This window comes from Stegodyphus dumicola, chromosome X1 (genome assembly GCF_044657685.1).
Source record: "Stegodyphus dumicola isolate Sdum_Otavi_A_Nest chromosome X1, ASM4465768v1".
Classification (NCBI taxonomy): Eukaryota; Metazoa; Arthropoda; class Arachnida; order Araneae; family Eresidae; genus Stegodyphus; species Stegodyphus dumicola.
This window is the reverse complement of record NC_140780.1, coordinates 150,849,395-150,868,460: the sequence shown is the minus strand read 5'-3', so window position 1 is coordinate 150,868,460 and position 19,066 is coordinate 150,849,395. Positions and strand designations below refer to the sequence as shown.

The 19,066-nt window shown below is 33.9% G+C and overlaps 1 protein-coding gene and 2 non-coding genes across 4 annotated transcripts in view; 2 read left to right on the top strand and 1 right to left on the bottom strand.

The window, feature by feature from the left end:
* Positions 1 to 19,066, bottom strand: part of LOC118197004 (uncharacterized) — a 572,804-nt gene that overhangs the window by 159,696 nt on the left and 394,042 nt on the right. Inside the window, exon 1 of one of the 2 annotated variants that reach the window (XM_085807850.1) lies at positions 894 to 995. The exons of the other annotated variant lie outside the window; for it this stretch is intronic. The gene's annotated coding sequence lies outside the window, so the exon portion shown is untranslated. Of the gene's footprint in view, positions 1 to 893; positions 996 to 19,066 lie in introns of those variants that run through there. 2 annotated transcript variants of the gene reach the window in all.
* Positions 5,916 to 5,987, top strand: TRNAT-GGU (transfer RNA threonine (anticodon GGU)). Its single transcript has one exon. It is a non-coding gene; the product is annotated as a tRNA-Thr (tRNA).
* Positions 6,170 to 6,241, top strand: TRNAT-GGU (transfer RNA threonine (anticodon GGU)). The gene has a single exon. It is a non-coding gene; the product is annotated as a tRNA-Thr (tRNA).

Here is a 19,066-nt window from a genome sequence, read left to right as displayed (position 1 = left end):
CTAATTACACCACCAAAGCACGCGAGAAGGAGAGAGAAAATACTTTACATTGTCACATCTAACAGATAAAAATGTACACAAAGATTATAAGAAATTTGTAAACGAAAGAACAGTAGTATACCCATGATAGTTATTATTAATGCTTATAAAAAGAAACTGGATATTTAATAAATAATAAAATTCTTGAAATTTACTAAAGTGTAAAGAAAGGATAGTACGTCAAAAATGTCCCTATTCTGATGATGGCACGAAGTTCGCAAAGTAAGATAAACTAATAATTCAGATAAATTTCACCTGCATTAAAGAACAAAAAATGCTGTTAAATAAGGATGGGATTTCTAAGTTAAGTAAATTATTAGGAGGTCGCCGGACGTTAAGCAAAGAAAGCAACACATATATTGCAGTTATGAAGTCAAATTAATTTAGAAACGTGCAAAGGAAGAATATAACTAACTGCACATAAAATTATGAATATCCTAACAAACATAAATTTACGCATCGAAGATAATTTAGCTGACAGAAAGAAATGTAATTAATTCACATCATATTTTGAATGAAAGTAAAAAGAACTTCTTTATCGTTTAATATTCATATCATGCTTTCTTTAATAAAAAGTTACGAATTAATTATATGCTAACAACGATGCTAAAAAATTGTATAACAATAACTAAATGTTAACGATTCCAAGAAATATGAATATATATTTATGAACAACTCAGGAAACTGACAAGCTAGAAAATATGCTATACTTAAAATAGTTTTCCTAATTTAAATTTCCTCACAAAGTCAAATGTTCTGATAAACAATATTTTAAACGAATCAAGTAGTTATAAATAATCTTTTGCAAAGTTTCTCAGAAGTTAAAGAGTTGAGAATCAAATGAAGTACTTAACTGTAACTGTTACGAAGTAGCAAGGTTGAAAAGAAGAGCGTAGAAGTTTCTTTCCCATCCCAACCAGACGAAGACGGTCCTCTGAAAGAGCCTTCCATTGATTCCATTGATCGCTTAGGCGCGCACAAAGGGATGCCGCAGGGAGGACTTTTCCTCGATGCGTTCTCTGACAATTTCATGCCACTAATTTGATCACAACGTGTCCAATATACGTTAAAGCTTTGCATTGCATGTTTTTTTATGCCAGCTTATACGTATTAGGACAATCATTTGAAGGCCATGTGTTATATGAAAGAAGTCATTCGTCGCTTCAAATGAAAGTTGTTTCACATTAGATACTTTCCAGAAAAATGAAGCTCAGAAAGTAGAAAAAAGTTTAATTTTTTATTTCTCACCCTCTATAGAATTTTCACGGCAAAGGTACAACACTTTCAAAAAACTGCTCGTATAGCTCTCGTTATCTTTGTTAAAATGACATACAAGTCCCTTCATCGAGGGCCATTTTATATATAGTTAGAAATGACTGTAATTTTAAAGCTTTCTTATGCTTGTAGAAATAAAAATTATTTTTAAGTTGTTTGACTATATATATATATGGAAGTTAGATCTGTAATATAATTAACGGAGTTTCATCGCTATATTTGCAAGTATTTTTAGAAACACGATTTGACGAGGCAAGTTTTTCAAAGCAAGGCTTTGCAAGGCTCACTGAAACTTGAACAGGATAATCTTTGACTTATCTCTTTTCTATTTTAGAACTTTCACAGGAAGAGTAAAGTAATTCTTTAATTTGTATAGTTCCCAATACAGTTCTTAAGTGTACAGTTAGAAATTTATGTTATTTAAAATAAGAGTATTTTAATTTCGTTTGAAGGATTAATTAGAAATTATATCTATGATATAGTTAGTGGAACTTCAACGCTTTCTAAACGTCTTTGGAAAAGTCTCAAGATTTGACAATTTTCAGTTCACTTGTCACTTTTTGCAATAAATTAGCAGCATTTATCACGATGCGACTGCGCATGTGCTTATTTGAAATGCAAATCAATTCTAATACTTAAAATTATATACTCTTTTCATGTCAGTTTTTGCTGCATCTTTTAATCATATTAAGTATAAGTTGTAAACTACATATTTATATAAATTAATATAGAAGTCCCCAAAACTGAAAATTTATGTAAAAAATTTAATTCAATAGAAAACGGAATAAAAAAGTGTTTTTATGTTTATTAAATACTTAAGAGAAAGAAACGTATTTACGGATTTAAAAGAGAAAATCATATCGCAAATAATATCTTGCTACTTTATCTTTAGTTTATGTTAGTAATCTGATGTTTGAAATGCGTGTTTTCGACAATAGCATCAAATATATCAGGAAGATATATTTTCTCGTACCGTTCTTAAATAAAACTATTTCCCATTAAATGCATTATATCAACAAAAATTACTAATATTTCAGCTCAGCTCTGGTTAATTCATAAATAAATATGAATCTAATGTATTTATTAAAATTTCAGAATGCACCTCACATTACTTTAGCGTGATTAGAAAGTTCACATTTCGAAAGAATTCAGCCTTTCTCAGAATTTTAATAAAGTCGTCATTGCCATGGTTTATGTTAAAAATGATTATTTAAACTAGGATTTAGTAATTTTTTTTACCGTTGCTTAAATTTTATTCATGAATAAGGAATTTGGGGGCACGCTAGCCACTCAGTAGCAATACGAATAGCACTCTTAATCTGTCATTCATCAAAAGTAGGGTTAGAATTAAGTTTGAAGCAGTAATCTTCTCCATTATTTGAATTCCGCCTCAAGCAATTAATCATGAGATAAAATTTTCTGCCTAGGATAAAGAATTTGGAATGATAAACTAAAATATTCCTCAGATAAAGAAAGTTTTATTTCACAAAATTATTTGATCTGTTAGTCCTAACTCATTAACCAACTACTATTAATTTTGTACTTTTCGAAAGTAAACAGCAGATTTAATTACAATTGCTGTAATAGTTTAATTTTTCAAAAACATTTTTTACTTTCCTAAATTCAAATGAAATATTTTGAAAAGTTTCAGAAATAGTGTTTATTTTTCGCTTTTTAAGTATGTCCTTGTGAAAAACTAGTAATTAAGAAGTGAAATTTTCTGTAAGGATAAATGTCTTTCATGCTTTCTTAAATATACTAAGCAGCTCAAATATGTTTTTTCAAGGAAAATATAAAAAATAGTAATAAAACTTCATATAAAAGGTGTTAGAAATAACTGGCTCCAAATTTTAGTTACTTAACTATTGGGCATAGAAATGTTTTTCCAATTCCTTTGCTTCTTAAAATGCATCCAGTTCTAAATCGCCATTTATAAAGATTCTTCAATTGAGATAGGAAATTTCTGAAATTAATTTCAAGATTAACATTAAAGAGGTTTTTAAGTATAAGAGTTAATATTTTATACAGTCCCTCTAGAGTAAAATGTACAGTTAGAAAATTTTTGTTACGCTTTCATAAGTTAAATAAAAAAATATATTCATCTTTAAACCGAAATTCACTAAAATGATATAGAACGAATTCACTCACCCAAACCTCTTTTCAATGCCTATCGCAAAAACTTTCGACCGGTTAAAGGAAAACTACAAAACAAAACTTTGGATATTAGTGGTTCTGTATTATGAAGAACCGCGATCTTTGTGAATTTTGCAGCTGGCCTGTAACAATATCATTAAAAAAATAACTCCTTGAATTTTGCTCGAAATAATAAAGCCGGGCCTCTAATTTGGGAAAGGATAAAGAACTTTTGCATTTAAATTATGAACGCAAACTGAACATTTTACTAAGCTAATTAATGTTGGCCTTTCGGAAGACATACAAAAAATTAAATTTTGCATTTACAGAATCTTTCTGTCAGTAGTGCTAAAGCTGTTTACGTAAGTAAGAAAAGTCAAAGTTTACCTTCAAGCGAAAAGTGCCATACCATGACCATATAAGGCATTTTCTCCCTTCTTTCTGGATGCCATCGTGGTGTAACGGTAGCACACTCGGCGCGTATTCCAGAGGTCCAGGTTCGGGTCCCGGCGAAGGCAAAGCATATTTTTCATGTATCAGCATAAAAAAAAACATAATGAATTTACAGTAGCGCCCGAACTAAAAGATGATAGATGATGGTTCTTCAACACCAGGATTTGGAGATTGGGTCCTCTAATCCCCAGTTGCCCTTTAAAAGGGGGAGTATATGAGGTATTTTCTCCCTCCTTTCTGCATGTCTTCGTGGTGTAAAAGTAGCACATTTGGCGCGTATTCGAGAGGTCCAAGTTCGAGTTCAGGCGAAGGCATTGCACATTTTTCACGCCTCCAGTTTCAAAAATGTCCTAATGACTCTACAACCATATTTATACGATACGTAAAGAGAATATTCTAAAATCATTCTCGTAATCAAACGTATCCGCTGTAACAAAGTGAATTTGGTTTGAAACTACTAAGGTCGTGGTATTCTCTAATTTATTAACTAAATTTGTCAAGGTTTTCAAATAGTCAATCTATTAGATGTGTATTTAAGGAAAATACGAATCAATAAATAAATCGATCTTACATACTTTTATTTTATATTTCATCATAAAAAATTTCTGTGTGGAAATTTTATCCTCTAATTTGGGAAAGAAATATATTTAAAAATTTCTTTTGTGATGATATTTATTCGAAATATTTACGGATTGATTTATGACTGTTTTATCATGAACTCTTCTTAAAACTGTGTTTGCACGACAAAGCATATTATAAACAAAAGTGTGTTTACGAATATGGTAAGAATGTTCTTGTAAAACAATGGAGTATGATGTTATTAAAAACCTCGCCGAGATTTAAGGAACAGAAACATAACATTTACAACGCAAGACAAAACAAATAACTCTTTCATCGGTAAAAGGACTTGTAAGGTTTATTTTAATTCAGACATTACTTCTATTGTAAAATATTTCCTGCCCTTCTACTGTTTTGCTTTCTCCAAAAGTCTCCAAAGTATGAAATTAATTAGTAATGGACTTGAATGACTAAAAAATTAAATGACTGCTGAATAGGAAGGAAAATCCAAGTTTAGGTGGAAAAATGAAATGAAAATAAAAGGACTAAATAATGTAAATGAAATTACTTTTAAATAGGAAATGAAATGACTTTTAAATAGAAAAGAAAATCTAAGTTTAGGAGGGATGTTTGGCAACAGTAGTCCCCCGTGGTAAAACTTCTCTGCTAATGTCTGACAGTGTTGCTCCTACCGGCTGGTGAGTTATCTCTGATTGAAAATTAAGTTATACTCCTGAAATAGTGAAGCCAGGTTGCTAGGCTTTGAATTTTAAATTTTGATTTGTAAATACTATTTTGAACCACTGTTGTGTGTCTGCTACACAGGATAGATATGCTAAATGTTTTAGTTTCATAATTTCGAGCTCAATTTCAAATAACGTCTTTATATTTATTTACGTTGCTGTACTTATATTATGTTGAAAGATAAAGACGAGAGAAAAATTCGTTCGGCAGTCTAGAAGGTAGACTAGTATATATATATATATATATATATATATATACTATAATATATATATATATATATATATATATATATACTAGTCTCTCTCTCTCTCTCTATATATATATATATATTTCCAATGGCAGATTGTGAACAGCTACAGTGTAACACAGTCCATTAATCTATTACAAGGCCAGATGTGGTGGTCTTTTTATTATGGAGGTATCTAATAGGTGGGCCACCATCGCCTCCTATGAAGGAACGGAAAGTTAAAACCATGCCTTCTCCGAAATTCGAATCCAGGCCCTTCGGTATCGCAGTCAGGCTTCCCTAACCACTATACCGTCTAGTCAGGCTTCCCTAACCACTATACCGTCTAGTCAGGCCTTCCCTAACCACTATACCGTCTAGTCAGGCTTCCCTAACCACTATACCGTCTAGTCAGGCCTTCCCTAACCACTATACCGTTTAAACTAGTATATAGAGTTATAAGGTATTTCTCCCACTTCCCTAGCGTGCCTTCGTGGTGTAACGGTAGCACACTGGACCGGTATTCCAGAGGTCCGTGGTTCGATTCCCGGCGAAGGCGGTTGCATATTTTTCATCTTTTGTGCTTTCAATTAACCTAATGACTCTACAAGTGGCGCCCGAACTAAAAGGGTTGTGGATGATGATTCTCCGCACCCAGGATTTGGCGACTAGGTCCCCTAAAACCCTAGTCGCCCTTTAAAAAGGGGAGTATATAAGGTATTTCTCCCACTTCCCTAGCGTGCCTTCGTGGTGTAACGGTAGCACACTGGACCGGTATTCCAGAGGTCCGTGGTTCGATTCCCGGCGAAGGCGGTTGCATATTTTTCATCTTTTGTGCTTTCAATTAACCTAATGACTCTACAGAGTAAACTAAACTGAGTTTAATTTTATACACTAAATTTTCGATAACTGTGCTTGTTGTGTTTAATCTGTCTAAAATACGATTTAAAAGAAAATTTTAATACGTATGTAATAGAAATTGACACACATAGAAAGACCAGCCATACTTAAAACTTATGTTAAGTATAAAACAATATTAGGAAGAACTTTCTGTTATAAATTTAGGTACTATTTAAACTTTATAAAAGCTTGTTAACTGAAGACTATAGAACTAATATTAGCTTAAATATCAGCAGTGTTTTGCTTTTGAAAAATTAGTTTACTGACGCAGACGGAACAAATATTTAAACAAAATATGTACAATTCAAGACAGAGTTTTGTAGGTGAATATAACGGATAGCCTGAACATCAAAATTCAGCAATGAAGGTCATTGTCGTTTCCACTAACTGCTGGCCCTCGAGCGGTACGATCGACTAAATCCGGTAATTCCATCCGAGTTCATATCCATGTGAATAGACTGCCGCATGCGAATTTTCGTTTTTTTCCTCATATGCAGTATCAACGCGAACCAGTACCATTATAAAGGTCTTTTACGAAAGCATCCCGCCTGTCTAGCAGATAGCCTTACCGTTCATTGATGTAATTCAATAAATCCATATAAAATCCAAATCCCGTATAATTCTGGCTATTAAATCATGCTATTATAATTATAATTACTTTGTTAGAATCTTTAAAGCAGTTAATTCCTTTAAATATTTATTATACTCGGTTAAATTCAGGTTATTTGTATTATAGCAAAGCCCACCAAGAATATCTGCCTAAGGGAAGAAATGCATTCGGAGATTACTTTTCAAGAGAAGATGGTTAATATTAACGTTACGCATGGAAAAAATCACATAACTATCACGCAATCACCCTGTTCCCGAGATCTGAATTCGGGTCGAACTACCAGTGTTCAGGAAACTTACCGTTCGAAGACTGGTAAGCATGTTATCATGTTTGCTATTATTATATATACTACTAAATATTTGATATTCTTCAGTGTCTAATTTTTGTTCAATAAAGTATTCAGCGAATACCCTATAGAAAAACTGTGATATAATTCTAAAAATTAAACAAGCTAAAACGCGATGCAATTAATTTCTATAAACCAAGATATGTGTTATTAGTATTACTGTCCTTTGGGAGGGCAGCCAAAAGTAAATGTACGATAGCTTATTCAGTACTGTTTCCATAATGAAAATGAGAAAAATAAATAAGTAAAGAAAATAATAAAAATATTAAAAAGTGCGAAGCTTTGTTTTTAATGTGAAACGAATGTAAAGGAATTATACGGTAAAACATTTATAAAGTGTTATGCAGAAAATAAAAACAATAAAAACTGAAAAACATTTAAAAATTTCTAAAGAAGACAGAAGAACAGTGAAGATCTGCAATTTAAAGTTTTCTACATATAAATAAACCAAGACAAAAAGTATAATATTTGAAAAGGCTGAGAACTCCTTGTTTTAAGCACTAAAAGAATAAACTTCTTTGCATTCATTCGTAACGTCGAACTTCTTTTCAACACTCATTATTACCAATGTCCTATACAAGATGGTAAGTAACATTTTATATTTAGATCAGAAGACGGTTTGTAATATGAAAATTATTTCAAGTGCACTAGTAGCTCACAAGGAAAAAATATTTAATTTTTGAATTAATAAAGAGCAAAAAAGACTTTGAAAGAAATTCTTCAGTTTGGCGCTTATGACAAAATTGTTGTCTTCATATATAAATTTAAATTTGTGCAGCAGTGTTTATCGATTTCAACTAATTAAAAACTGACTGATAGCAAATTCTTGCTCTTCACGCCAATGAATTGTCCTGACAAGTATATTATACCGCTTTCCTCTCATGTCCCTTATTAGGGTACCACGAAGAAAAACAAACAAGATTCCTGACTGGCACTTTAGTCAATTAGCTGAAAATAGCCATTTATAAAGACTGACTGCTTGCCATTCTAGATTACAAAACTTTGAAATACTTTAATTGATTTTATTTGGGAAAGTTGCGAATGAGCTTTCTGGTTGAGAATTTAAAGTAAAACAAGGAAAAGATGGGATTGGAATTAAGGTAATTTATCTTTACGAATCATCCGCTTAGGCCATTTCGTTTATGGAACTCGTATGCATAGTTTAATGTTCTACTTTCACCCAATTCAAAGAAAGAAACATTGGCATCTTGACTCTCGTGTAATTTGAGTAAGATTCTGCAATAAATCAAGAACTTCAAAACGAAATTCTAGCAACATTAAACTGAGGCTCCTTTTAGAAACTTACCCCACATATGTAAATAATGGCATTTCTTTGACAATTTAATTAATTTGAGGCAATGATATCATTTATTTTCTATCTCTTGTTCAGGTGAATTGAACCAGATTTGGTTATTTCTGTTGATCGAAACTTAAGGTTGCTTCTTTTCAAATTACATAGAAATCCGTGGGCGGATATTCCGTTTTGATGAAGATTTATACACCGACTTCCAGAGAGAGAGAGTTCTCACACGAACTCTTAAGGAAATGAGAAACTTGTGACAATTTGGTAAGAGATTAATGTTATTTGAAACAATGAATCTTATTACTAAGGCTTAGGATTAAGTTACAATAAGTTACAAGCTTAACAAGCCTGATTTATGGCAGGAACAAAACAATCCAGGATAGCGTAGTGTGAAGGTTCATTTAATGAAGAAAAGGCAACGCTGGCTTTAATAATCATACTTCTGCAACATAGCTCTAAAATATATAGAAATGATTCAGGTTTAAAATCGGATCAGGAGCTTTTTTAAAGTTTTTTCATGCTCTCGTTGATCTATAGGTTTTTGTACTCAAACCTGCTGACATAAAATTTTTTTTTCTTTTTAACTTTATTATTAAATATTATTTTGTTCGCACTTATGTCACAAAAAAATTCAACGACAAAAATCAAAACATTTTTAAAAAAGCATACCTTTAAGTTCTGGATAAACTATTAAATATCGAAATACATTTTTTAGCTCAGAATGACTATTATTTTCGAATCTCACTTTTGCTATTTCGAATCATTTTTGTTATGCGTTTCACATTTCAAATAACTAGCACCTGGTGCAGTCAGCCACCTAAGATGGTTACTGTAAAAGTATAAATAGTATATATAATGTTAAAAAAATGAGTTAGTATTATTTCATGGGTTCAGCTGGTAATTAACGGAAAAAGAAAACTGCTTTCATTAATTTTAAATCGCTTATTTTGTTAACCAATAACACGCAGATTAAATTTAAAAGAAAATTTAAATACCTTACACATCGCTTAATGGCAACAAACCAGCGCATAGAAATTTAAAATACTTTATATCAGATATCTTTAGAATTTTCGATAAATTGTTCAATGTTGTCATACATGCTTTTACATTCACAGTATTATTTCTATAAAAATAATAGACGGCTATAACATTTGGTGATAACATCCTTTTATGTTTGTTGACCATGCATCTTTTTAATATTCATTTTATTATTTCTTTAAAAATAATACATAAAGATAACATTTGGCAGGTAGCATTTTTTATTTGTGTTGCCGTATTTTCTTTTATATTCGCTATATTATTTCTCTAATGCATAAAGATAAGACATAAATGAATCTAAATGGAGAATTACCGAATTTTCCATTAAGAAGATTTTAATTAAGATTTCACTGAAATTTCTAAATATATATTTATTTACTCGCAATTAGCAGAAGTTTATTTTTTCGCTATCTTCAATTTTTTCAGTTTTATATAATAGATTGAATTCTGATAAACAATAAATGTTTAGTTTTTATAATATTTCGATGTGGTTTCATTTAGTAAATTTGAAATAATTTCCCAAAAATTGATAACTTTCGTCAGTGAAGTAGTAACAAGTTTAGTTAGCAAGATTAAAGTCTAGAACTCAGACGTGCAATTTTTTTATTTATCTAAACTATCTAACTAGCATTTCTTAGAATATAAGTAAAAATAAATACTAATACACATAACACTATTCCCCAAGATAAGCGCTATCTAACGAGATCATCAAACATTTCACTAAGGTGACCATCAAAATGATTAATTTCAGCATGAAATTAAAATATTTTACGCATTTAAATAAACCCATGCAGAGTTTATTTCATATTCTTTCTGTAAAAGTAGAAAATAATGTTTTTATTAAAAACTGTCGTTGAACCATTTCTGAATGATTAATTGTATCCTTTTTTCAGCATAGTATAATTTGTAATGCATACTTGATTCCACGGCATGGTTCACACTTACATTTCAATGCCTGTCCTCGTAACTGATAACGTATAACACACCAATCAATTTGTGCCCTTACAGCACAAAGAGATATACATTTGTTTCCCTTTCCTAATGCTACAAAGTCCCCTAGTTTTAACCCATTGGTGGTACGCAGGAGAAAAATAGGTGGTATGCAAAGAAGCAAAGTATTTTTAACTATTAAATTCAAAAATTAAAACCCCAACATCCTGACTGAGTTTTTTCTCTGGGTGGTAGTAGTACTTTGTAGTGGTGGTTGTAGTGGTTTTGAATTTTTGTTTAGATGGTACACGTTAGTCAGACGGTTGAGAACCGCTGCTTTAAACTATAATATCAAAGTAGAAAAATGAGTACTATAAACAGCACGTTTCCGCTGAATAGAATGCATAAATGAACTACGAAAATTTACTTGTTGAATGTAATGCATGCATGAATGAAACATGGATATGTGCGGATGGTAATGCGAAAAGGCAATGTTTTAAAATAAGTAGTTATGTAAAGTTCATTTAAAATTAAGTTAAAAGTTTACACAGATAAATGTATTTCTGAAATGCATAACATGTAAAAATCAAGTTAAAAGTTTACATAGATAAAAGCATTTCTGAAATGCATAACATGTCTCTATTTCCAAATGCGCAGAGCAAAATCAGTAAGAGAAAAGAAAACAAAAAAGAAATGAAAAGAAAAAAGAAAAAAAATTGAAGAAATCCGGTAGTAGGAGCTTTAGCTGAAATTTTGCAAACATTATGCAAGCACGTTAAAACAGCCACTTAGTCAAAAAAATAATAAGACAGTTGATTTACTTAATAGAGTTCGAATTATTTTTAACTAAGAAGTGTTGAACCAAATAACAAGCTCAAATTTACAAATATCATTGGGGGAGTATAGCAGTAAGGTTTTTTGAATTTTTTCCCCGATCGGGGGGCTCTTGTCGTTTTTCGACATTGGCCAATCTTAAGGCCGGAAGTGGTGGCGATTTTATTGTGGCGGCACCTAATAGGCGGCCACCGTTACCTCCTATGAAGGGGCGGACAGTTACAACCATGCCTTCTCCGGGATTCGAACCCAGGCTCTTCAGTATCGCAGTCGGCTCCCCTAACCACTATACCATCTGCGCGGCAAGTTTTTTTTAAAAGATTAAACAATATAAAATCTGTACAATTTTTTTGGCTTCACACATAAACTTTATTTTTCACATTTTAAAATATTAATCTCTTAGTATATGTCAAAAAATTCATTGCTTTATTAACGTAATGGTTTTAATAAAACAATATTCTGCATTTCTCTTATCTTTAAAAGTCTCCAGAACCTAGATCAAGGCAAGCTCAATATGGGTATCAATAACCACCGTTACCGATAGTCATCTTCGCTAAATCAATCACCTGTGTAGGAGAACATCGTCATATGGAAGAGTGGGTGTTCATATTAGAAAAGTTCCACTCATTTTTTCCTACACTAATGATAAATACTTTTTTATTTCGCTTAAAATTTCGAACTTTTTTAGAAGTCATTCAAAGTTTCAGCTTCCCAACAACACACGCACATACATATTCAGATACAACAGGACTGGAACAAATCCCAATAAATAATAACTAAATCACTATCAATAAAAATTATGCACGTTTCCTAAATAAAAAAATTCAGATAAGTATTTCATGCTACATTATTTCATGTTTTTCATTACATACAAATAATTTTAATAATATGCTCAAGGAAAAGTGAAGATATTTGTGTCGTTAAATTAAAATAAAAAATTAGTTATCTCTAGATTAATACTAAGTATCTAACTCAGACACCTCTCATTTGTTTAGCTATTAAAAATGATTCTCAGATATGAAAGAACAAAAACAACCGACGAATGTCATGTGTGTATTTAAATTAAATTTCGACAAAGCGCATAAATATAGGTTTTATAGCGTAGTAACATGTCAAAGAAATATTAAAAACGTTCCTTTCAGCAAAATGAAGCGTATGAAAGCTAAAGTAGAGAAACCTACCTACAATAAATATGAAAGGTAAATAAATTATGAAAACACGAACAGTAAGAAAATAAAAGAACGAAAAATAACATACTAAATCCTATCAGGTTCAATGTTTCTTCTAACTTTCTTCGGAAACATACAATGACCTGACTAGAACAGAGAGCTTACTAAAGCTATGTTCACTAATTGTAGTAAGTGGACAGGATACAGACGAAGGGTATACAAAACCCTTTATTTTTTTCTTTATATACAATGACTTCCGTACTTCGGAATACAATGACCCTCCACTCGGGGTCTAACTTAAAAGATATCAAAATAAAACTAAACTCTAATTTAACTTTAGAATAAGATTGGCCTTATAATAACAGAAAGCGTATGTAGCACAGAGACTGTGAACACTACAATACGTTTAATTTATCAAGAGGATTAAAACCTCTGGCCTGGAAGGCAAAGTAGCAACTGCGTAACTTCTAAGGTAAGCGGCCTGCTTCGAACTCACGGCTTCCTCTCTTCTGCTTGGCAAAAAGGCCACACTTAAATACTTGGCGTTCGCCAGACAACTTTGCATAAACTCCTTCACGCTTATAATTCTGGCCGGAAGTAGAAAATAAGAAGTGATAGTAAAGATTTAAAATAAAATAAACGTTAGTAAAACTTAAGATCCTTACATACTTCCCGCCAGAGTTAATTAGTTTGAAACTGAGGTCTAAAACGACCTTGTTGAAAACTTTTAGCTCTAGAAACTAACGCGAGGCCAAACTTTTACAAACATAACTTAGCTAGAAACTAGAAAATTTTAAAAGAAAGAAATTTGTTACAATAGCAGCTCCCGGAATATACAACAATCTTTTTTCTTTTTCATCTGTACTGCATCAAAACAGGAGCTTTATTCAATTCTGGTTCCTTCCAGAGATCTGGAAGGAAAACTAGTTTAATGAAATGTTACAGAATGACATTGTAAATAACATATAGAATATACTTTTCTTAACATTCTTATTTCATTCATGACTATTTTAATTATCTCTCCCCGTGCTCTCTGACATGTGTTGTAAAAACACCAAACACGAATGTGTTTCTGTCTATGTGTTCAACACTTCCTCCTACAATCAAAACACTAACGTGTTAAAATTCAACATACGAGACCTCTTAACACACCCTAATTTCAACTCTAGACCCTGAGGTACTATTCTGAAAGTGGCTAACTCTAAAGTGTAGCGTCAGAGAGCCTAACTACATCATTCAACCTTTAACACATATTCAGCATGATTTAATCTTTACAGTCACACGAATAACAAAATTTTTTAACATTACTTTCACTTTTACCATATCACGGTATTTCTAAACATTCAAAATAACAGTTCACATGTATACAAGAACATATGAAGATGCCGTTAATTTTACACATTTGAAAACATACATTAGTAGTACATTGTTAACTTCTATTCTTTTCAAAGCAAGTGCCAATTCTTTCTACATTGAAATAATACTACATTTCAAAAAGTCTTTCAGACTAAAACTTCTTTCTTGTTAGAATGTTTTAAATAAAATTTATACAATTTAAGTCTTTATACAACGCTATTATACATCAACTTTAGTTTTACGCGCGAGTAATTGAAAAACATAATAAGAAAATCGGTCACAACTCATTTCTCGCCCTTTTGGCGATAAAGGTAGACCTCGCATGAGGTAAAACTTCTTCAAATCTGCCACTTGCAGTAAGAATGAAAGATTAACTTAAGTTTGTAAAGTAACACAAAATTTTACTTATCTTTGTAATATTCAGACATCCTTTTCTGGGCCCAGTCTTTAAAGGTGCTGCAGACCGTTGCTTGGTTGATCCTCCTTCTTGTACGGGCTCGCCCTTCAGTGCTTTCCTCTGGAAGCTTCCGTTTTTCACCACTACGGCCACCCTTGAACATCTTCCTTCTGTCCTCTGCTTGTGGTCTTGGCCGCTTGAAGGCAGCTGGTCTTGGTGGAACCGGGAAACTTCTGTCGTGATCCTGCTTGGACCTCGTTGTTGGCCGTTCAAATTTTTCTTGTACTTTTTCCTCCGCCGCTGATGGCCCTTCCGCAGTTCGGCGACTTTTGCTGCGGAGAGTTCTGTCGGATGAGTCAATCTTCCGTTTCACAGCCGGGTTATAGTTGCCGTCCTTTCTCCCGGTCTTTTCCACATACGTCGTCCTTCTCCCTTCTTCATTCTGGGGGTGTTCGTGAACTCTGTTTTTTGGACGGTGGAACGACTTCTTTTTCTTTGTACCTTCAATTTTTCCGCGGGGCAATTTTCTTTTCACTTGCTTCTGTCTCTCATTGGCTTGCCCTTGTACTTGTCGTTTTCCCACCTCTGGAACTTGTACCTGCGGTGTCTGCCGTACCGGATCCTGCAAAAGATCTGAAAAGATTTGCATTTTATTACGGTCATAGAATGGTTTTATCTGGTCAATGTTTGCGGAACAGGTTTCGCCATTTCTTGCCTTTAATACTACAACAGCGTGAGTTATTTTTTCTATAACATATGGTCCTTCAAAGCGTGGGAAAAATTTGGCAGTTTTATCTTCTGGTGCTGAAGAAAGTGAATGCTTAATTTTTAGTACTTCATCCCCTACTTTATAAGTTACTCCCCGTCGTTTCAAATCATAATAGAGCTTCTGTTTTCTTTGTGCTACTTCCGTATTCTTCTTTGCTTCCTTAATTAGTTTTTCTATATCACCCATTTTAAATTCTGGGGCTCTTTGTTGCACATAAAATAATTTATCTAACGGTGTTATAATCTTTCTGCCTAGAAATAACTCAGCAGGAGTTTTGCCCGTTGTATCATGTTTTGCGGTCCTAAGGGCGAAAGCAAATTCATTGACATAGTTATCCCAGCTTTTATGAAAATTTTTAACATAACTACGGATAATTTTCACTATATTTCTGTTGACCCGTTCCGCTATATTTGATTGCGGCCGATACGGGACCATTTTTAAATGACGTATGCCCAGTTTTTGGCACATGTCTTCAAATATATTACTTACAAATTGAGGACCATTATCCGATATAACTTTTAGGGGCGCCCCGTATTTTAAAATATATTTATTTAAAATAGAATCGGTAACTAATTTCGCGGAGGCTCGTTTTAAGGGAACAATTTCGGTCCATTTACTAAAATGATCAACTATAACAAGGAGATAGCGACTTTTGTTTAACTGACTTTTTGGGAAAGGGCCCAATAAATCGATACCGATTATTTCATTTGGAAATTCGGATTTAATACTATTTAGAAACCCGGCCGGGCGGAAATTAATATAATTAACGGCTTGACATGTTGGGCAGGACTGGACATACGCCCTTGTTAACTTTTGCAGTTCAGGAAAGTAGACTGCCTCGCGTACGCGTTGAGTAGTTTTTCGAATACCAGCATGAGAAGCTAAAGGGCTGTCATGGAGCTCTTGCAGGATATTTAATCTAAGACTAGCTGGGATAACAGGTCGAAATTCGTTGTTGGAATTCGTAGTTTTTGTATAAAATAATAGACCATCTATTAGTTCGTAATGGGCCGCCCTATTTCTTATCGCCACAATATCTTGGTGGCTAAAATTTTCAGGATCCTTCAAATACTCATAAATACTTCCAAACTCAGGATCCTTACCCAGTTCAGTTATTACAGTTTCTCGGGAATTTATTGTACACGCTGTCAGCATTGCAACTTTTACGGTATTACCCTGTTCGTCTAATTTAATTCGTGACAGGGCATCTGCTACGATATTTTCCTTTCCGGGGGTATGCTTGATTACCAGATTATATTCTTGCAGCTTGAGTGCCCATCTTATTAACCTTGGGGATAAATTTTTTCCAGAGTACAATCTAGTTACCGCCGCATGATCAGAATATACTGTTATCGGCGCCTTTCCAAAATAGACTCGGAACGTTTGCACTGCTAACAGAACTGCAAGTGCCTCTCTCTCGGTCGCGGAATAGTTTCTTTGTGTTTGATTTAAAGTTCGGCTAAAAAATGCTACTGGCTGCTGATTTTGCGAAAGTACCGCTCCTACCGCATAATCCGAAGCATCCGCTGAAATTTCTAAATTTTCATCCTTTTCAGGAAATTTCAACACAGGGGCTTGCGTTAATGCTTGTTTTAATTTTTCGAAAGCACTATTGGCTTCGGCCGTCCACGAGAATCTTGCCTTTTTCCTTTTTAATTTTAACAATGGCTCAGCGATAGCCGCAAAATCTTTTATAAAGGACCTATAATATGAACAAAGTCCTAGAAAAGAAGAGAGCTTCTTTGCCGTGTTTGGAGTGGGATACTTTTGTACCGCGATTATTTTTGATTCATCTGTCTCGATCCCTTTTTGCGATATTTTGTAACCTAAATATTTTAATTCAGGGGCTGCAAATTTGCATTTTTCGACATTAACTTTTAGACCGGCCTCATTTAATAAAGAAAACACCTGTCTTAAATCCTGTACATGTTGGTCTAGATTATCACTAGTAATAATGATATCGTCTAAATAGATAAATGTGGACTTTCCGAGAACAGGTCTTAACACAATGTCCATGCATCGCTGAAATGTTGCTGGGGCGCCTGAAAGGCCAAACGGCATTCGCAAAAATGCATAAGTGCCAGACTTGGTTATAAAAGCAGTCTTAGGCACGTCCTCAGGCCTGATCCCTATTTGAAAATAACCATTCGTTAAGTCTAAAGTTGTCATAAATTTGGTTGATTTTATGTTCCTTAAAATTTCTTCTATAATCGGTAACGGATATACCGGATATTTCGTTATGGAATTTAATTTACGGTAATCAATAGCGAATCTCCACCTTTTTGGATGCTCCAAAGGATAATCATTATTTTTCTTACATAAAACCACCGGACTAGCATAACTACTTGAGATAGGCGTTACGATCTTTTTACGTAGCATATCGGTAATATGCCATTCTATAATTTTTTCCTTATTCTTATCATACCGGTATGGTTTTTGACGAACCGGCAATGCATCTCCGGTGTCAATACTATGGTTAGTAACCTGGGTAAATCCTGGAATATCACTAAATAAGGAAGCAAATTCACTTACCACTTGTCGGATTCTATCTTGCTCGTCATTAGGCAGGTGGTCGAGATTTACCCTTGGCGGTTCAACCTTTTCTACACGCACTGGCTTCATCGTCAGCTTAAGAGACGCTTCATTAAAATCCAGTGTAGCTTGTGCGTCTGAAAGAAAGTCTATTCCTAGTATTAAGTGTGCTTGCAAATTCTTTACTATAAAAAACATCACCTTTACTTGTTCGTCCTTGATACGGATGTACAAAGGTACTTTACCTACGCACTTACATTGTTCTCCTTGCGCCGCTAATACTGTTGTATTATCCGCATTATATATGCGGTATTTGCGAAAATACTTTCTAAAAAAGACTTCTGCCACACAGGAACACTGCGCGCCGGTATCCAGGAGTGCGGTGGCCGGGATATTATTTACCAAGACTTCAATCTTCGGAAGAGTTAAATTTTTCACCATTACTGTATTTAACTTGTAGGAAGAGGGGTTTTCGTGGCCTTCGGATTTCCGCACCCTCTCGTCAGCAGAAATCCGTTTTAGTTTAAATTATTTTTTCTTTCGGTGCTTTCCTTCTTTCTCCACTGGCCTTGAGACTTTTTTCCTGGGTTGCTATTGAACTGTCGACGTTCGCCGGCTGTTTTTGAATGCTCGGGTTTCCTTGCCCACTGATTCGCTTTTTCTCCGTAGCCATGTGCTTGAGTTTGCTGTAGTCTTGGCGTACCAAATTGGTTTCGCTGTTGATATTGGCGTCTTCTTTCGACGTCCGCCGTTCTTCTACTTTCAAACTGGATTGCTAGCTCAAATAATTTTTCCAGTGTAGTCGGATTTCTCAATTCAATAAAGTCTTGCACTTGGGGTAGTAACCTCGGCAAAATCACTTGAATTATTTCAGGATCCGGACGGTTTCCATACAAGAGCTTGAAAACGTGAATTTTTCTTAAAATAAACCTGGAGAGGTTTTCCATTCTTTGTTGATATATACTGAAAAGTTCTGTTTCTAATTTCGCACGATCCCTTACAACAGGGAAGGCTTTTAGTAGGGCAGTCTTGAAATTTTCGTAGGTATAGGTGGGACTTCCTGCTTGACCCAAGAGACTTCTGCCGATACATTTGAACCAGTTAAGCGCTTGGCCCCTCAAAGCGCTGGTAGCTAAGGTAACTTTTTGAAACTCGTGCACGGGGTAGAGCATGAAGTGGTCATCCAATTTTTCCAAAAAACTGGTTACCTGTGAGTTTCCATTAAACGTTGCTTCTGGTTTTATCGAAGCGCGCATGGTCTGGACAATATACCCAAATCCTTCCAGGGCGGCAGCTGGCATTTCTGGATTCTGAGCTGTTTCTGCAGGCAGCACAGGTTCTTCTTGAAACTCGGCCATGGTTATTCTTCGTCGGGCGCCACTATCAGGTTCAATGTTTCTTCTAACTTTCTTCGGAAACATACAATGACCTGACTAGAACAGAGAGCTTACTAA